The sequence below is a fragment of the Hordeum vulgare genome, chromosome 1H (genome assembly GCF_904849725.1).
Source record: "Hordeum vulgare subsp. vulgare chromosome 1H, MorexV3_pseudomolecules_assembly, whole genome shotgun sequence".
In the NCBI taxonomy this organism is placed as follows: domain Eukaryota; kingdom Viridiplantae; phylum Streptophyta; class Magnoliopsida; order Poales; family Poaceae; genus Hordeum; species Hordeum vulgare.
Genome location: NC_058518.1, coordinates 465,239,686 through 465,245,054, shown reverse-complemented (window position 1 = coordinate 465,245,054; position 5,369 = coordinate 465,239,686).

Genomic DNA, 5,369 nt, shown 5'->3' with positions numbered 1-5,369 from the left:
CCCTCTTTCGTCTTCAATCCATCGGTAACTTTACATTGGGCTATATTTTTATTCACCACATGATATGTGTTTTGCTTGGAGCGTCATTTTATTTTATTCGTACTTGCTTGAAGTTATTTAGATTAATGTTTTGCATCATTTAGTTCAACAAAAATGTCAAGGATAGCCTTTAGCAAGCTTAATTTGCAAGTTTAGGAGTTGCTGTTCGAAACCAGAAAGTTTGCTCGTAGTGCAAAAATTCCCTAGAATTTTCTATATGTCAGAATAGCCTGAAATTTGGACACAGTATGCTCTTATGAATTCTCTACAGAGTGGAATTGTTTCAGATATTTTGGAGTTAATTAAGTATGGATCGTTTTGCATTCTATACAGACTGTTATGTTTAGGCAGATTGCTGTTATGTTTGCATTGTTCGCATATGTTTGCTTGTTTAATGATTCCATTTGAGGATGGGAGTTTTAAATATGTAGAGGCATTTAGTATGCAATGTCAAATAATAATTTTAGTGATTTACTATAGTATAGTATGATAAAGTTTTGCACTGATTTATACTAACCTATCTCACGAGTTCTTGTTGAGTTTTGTGTGGATGAAGTTTTTAAGATTTTGGAAACCACCATATGAGAGGAATTAAGGAGACACAAAAGCTAAAGCTTGGGTATGCCCAAGGCATCCCCAATTCATATTTCAAGAAGTCCCAAGCGCCTAAGCTTGGGGATGCCCCGGATGGCATCCCACCTTTCTTCTTCAAACAATTATCAGTTAGTATCTGTTGAACCTAAGTTTTTTGCTTCTTCACATGATCCGTGCTATCCTTGAAGTGTCATTTTATTTTGTTTGAATAAGGTACTTAAGATCTGAAATTATTAGATGGGAGATTCTTCACATAGCCAAATAATTATTCACTACTCATTGATTTTCACTTATATCTTTTGGAGTAGTTTTTCTTTTAGTCTCATGCTTCACTTATATCATTTTGAGAGTCTTAAACAACATGGTAATTTGCTTAGGTTATGAATCTAGTCCTAATATGATGGGCATCCAAGAGGGATATAATAAAAACTTTCATATAGAGTGCATCGAGTACTATGAGAAGTTTGATTTTTTGCATATAGTTTTGAGACATAAGGATGGTGATATTAGAGTCATGCTAGTGAGTAATTATGGATTGGTAGAAATACTTGTGTTAGAGTTTGTGATTCCCGTAGCATGCACGTATGGTGAACCTCTATGTTAGGAAGTCGGAGCATGATGTTTTTATTGAGTGTCATCCTTTGTGTGGAGGTCGGGATCGCGCGATGGTTAACTCCAACCAACCCTTCCCCTAGGAGCATGCATCTAGTACTTTGCTTCGATAGCTAATAAACTTTTGCAATAAGTATGTGAGTTCTTTATGACTAATGTTGAGTCCATGGATTATACGCACTCTCACCCTTCCACCATTGCTAGCCTCTCTAGTACCGCGCACTTTTGCCGGTGCATTACACCCACCATATATGCTTCCTCAAAACAGCCACCATACCTACCCATCATGGCATTTTTATAGCCATTCCGAGATATATTGCCATGAAACTTCCACCGTACCTTTTATTATGTCGCGCACCATCATTTTCATATTGCTTTGCATGATCATGTGGTTAACATCGTATTTGTGGCAATGCCACATTCATATCTTTCATACATGTCACACATGAGTCATTGCACATCCCGGTACACCGCTGGAGGCATTCATATAGAGTCATATCTTTTGTTCTAAGAATCGAGTTGTAAGTAAATAAAAGTGTGATGATCATCATTATTAGAGCATTGTCCCATGTGAGGAAAGGAAGGAAGCTATGATTCCCTCACAAGTTGGGATGAGACTCCGGACTATAAAAATAAAATAAAAGAGGCCAAAGAGCCCACAAAAAATGGAAATGAAAAAAAAGAAAAAAAAATAGAGGCCAAAGAGCCCAAAAAAAGGAGAGAAAAAGAGAGAAGGGACAATGCTACTATCCTTTACCACACTTGCGCTTCAAAGTAGCACCATGGTCTTCATGATAGAGAGTCTCATATATTGTCACTTTCATATACTAGTGGGAATTTTTGTTATAGAACCTGGCTTGTATATTCCAATGATAGGCATCCTCAATTACCCTAGGTCTTCGTGAGCAAGCGAGTTGGATGCACACCCACTTAGTTTCTTTTTGAGCTTTCATAAACTTATAGCTCTTGTGCATCCCTTGCATGGAAATCCCTACTCACTCACATTGATATCTATTGATGGGCATCTCCATAGCCCGTTGATACGCCTAGTTGATGTCACCATCTCCTCCTTTTTGCCTCACAACCACCACCATATTATATTCCACCTATAGTGCTATGTCCATGGCTCACGCTCATGTATTGCGTGAGAGTTGAAAAGTTTTGATAAAGTAAAAGTGTGAAAACAATTGCTTGACTAATACCGGGGTTGTGCATGATTTAAATACGTTGTGTGGGGAAGATGGAGCATAGCTAGACTATATGATATTGTAGGGATAACTCTCTTTGGCCATGTTATTTCGTGAAGACATGATTGCTTTGTTAGTATGCTTGAAGTATTATTCTTCTTATGTCAATATTAAACTTTTTGTCTTGAATCATATGGATCTGAATATTCATGCCACAATATATGTTAGGTAGCATTCCACATCAAAAATTCCGTTTTTATCATTTACCTACTCGAGGACGAGCAGGAATTTAGCTTACTTGATACATCTCCAATGTATCTATAATTTTTGATCGTTCCATGCTATATTATCAACTTTGGATGTTTTATATGCATGAATATGCTATTTTATATTATTTTTGGGACTAACCTATTGACCTAGAGCCCAGTGCCAGTTCCTGTTTTTTGCTTGTTTTTGACCCTTTTCAGATAGGAATATCAAACGGAGTCCAAATGGAATAAAACTTTCGTGATGATTTTTTTGGACCAAAAGAGACCCCCGAAGCTTTGGAAGAAGGCCAGAAGAGCCACGAGTGAGTGACGAGCCCGGTAGGCGCGCCCCCCGAAGGGCCTAGCATGCTTGTGACCTCCTCGTGGGCCAAAATGACGTAATTCAACCGCCATAAATTCCTATAAATACAGAAACCCCCCAAAAGAAACCTAGATCGGGAGTTCCGCCGCCGCAAGCCTCTGTAGCCACCAAAAACCAATCGGGAGCCCGTTCCGGCACCCTGCCGGATGGGGAATCCATCTCCGGTGGCCATCTTCATCATCCCGGCGATCTCCATGACGAGGATGGATTAGTTTTCCCTCGGGGCTGAGGGTATGTACCCGTAGATACGTGCTTGATCTCTCTCTCTCTCTCGTGTTCTTGAGATGTCTTGATCTCGATGTACCGCGGGATTTGCTACTATAGTAGGCTCTTATGACGTTCTTCCCTCTCTCCCTTCTTGTAATGAATTGAGTTTCCACTTTGGAGTTATCTTATCGGATTGACTCTTTAAGAACACTTGATGTATGTCTTGCACGTGTCTATCAGTGGTGACAATGGGATATTCTTGTGAGTACTTGATGTATGTTTTTGTGATCAACTTGTGGGTTTCGTGATATCGGGAACCTATGCATATGGGTTGGCACACGTTTTGACTCTTCGGTAGAAACTTTGGGGCACTCTTTGAAGTTCTATGTGTTGGTTGAATAGATGATTCTGAGATTGTGTGATGCATATCGTATAATCATGCCCACGGATACTTGAGGTGACAATGGAGTATCTAGGTGACATTAGGGTTTTGGTTGATGTGTGTCTTAAGGTGTTATTCTAGTACGAACTCTATGATGGATTGAACGGAAAGAATAGCTTCGTGTTATTTTACTACGGACTCTTGAATAGATCGATAAGAAAGAATAACTTTGTGGTTGTTTCGTACCTAACAATAATCTCTTCGTTTGTTCTCCGCTATTAGTGACTTTGGAGTGACTCTTTGTTGCATGTTGAGGGCTAGTTATATGATCCAATTATGTTATCATTGTTGAGAGAACTTCACTAGTGAAAGTATGAACCCTAGGCCTTGTTTCCACTCATTGCAATACCGTTCGTGCTCACTTTTATTATTAGTTACCTTGCTGTTTTTATATTTTCAGATTACAAAAACCTATATCTACTGTCCATATTGCACTTGTATCACCATCTCTTCGCCGAACTAGTGCACCTATACAGCTTACCATTGTATTGGGCGTGTTGGGGACACAAGAGACTCTTTGTTATTTGGTTGCAGGGTTGCTTGAGAGAGACCATATTCATCCTACGCTTCCGCGGATTGATAAACTTTAGGTCACCTACTTGAGGGAAAATTTCTACTGTCCTACAAACCTCTGCACTTGGAGGCCCAACAACGTCTACAAGGAGAAGGTTGCGTAGTAGACATTAGTTACATGAATGGATCAATAATGGAGCATAATGGGCTAGGGATAGCGTTCTTTAGTGTTGATATTTTGAAAGACTTGGTTGCTTGTCGATATGCTCGAGTATTGAAGTTTTCATGTAAAATGATAGACTATTGCTTTGAATCATCTACATGTCCATAAGTCCATGCTATAAATAAAATAATATGATGAGCATGTTAAGCAACATTCCACATCAAAAATTATGTTTTTATCATTTACCTACTTGAGGACGAGCAGGAATTAAGCTTGGGAATGCTCATACATCTCCAATGTATTTATGATTTTTATTGTTCCATGCTATTATATTATCATTCTTGGATGTTTTGCAATCATTTTATAGCAACTTTATATTATTCTTTGGGACTAACCTATTGACATGGTGTCGAGTGCCAGTTGCTGTTTTTTTGCTTGTTTTTTTACTTCGCACAAAATCAATATCAAACGTCCAAATGTCACGAAACTTTTTGGAGATTTTTTCTTCCCAAAAGACATCTAGAGGAGCAAAGAACCATCACATAGGAGGCCCAGGCTGTCGACTAGGCACGAGTGCACGCGTACCCCCCTGACGCGGCCTGGTATCTAGTGGGCACCTTGTGGCACATCTTGGCGTGAGTCCAATGCAAAAAAATCCTATAAATAGAGAAACCTCCAGAAATAAGCCTAGATGAGAAGTTTCGTTGCTGCAAGCCTATGTAGAGACGAAAAACCAATCGGGGTCCATTCTGGCACCCTGTCGGAGGGGAGGTCATCTCCGGTGGCCATCTTCATCATCCCGGCGGAGGCCATGACGAGGAGGGAGTAGTCCACCCTCGGGGCTGAGGGTTTGTACCAGTAGTTATGTGTTTAATCGATCTCTGTCTCGTGTTCTTGAGATGTCATGATCTTGATATATCAGGTCCTTGTTCGGGGCTGAGGGTTTGTACAAGTAGTTATGTGTTTAATCGCTCTCTCTCTC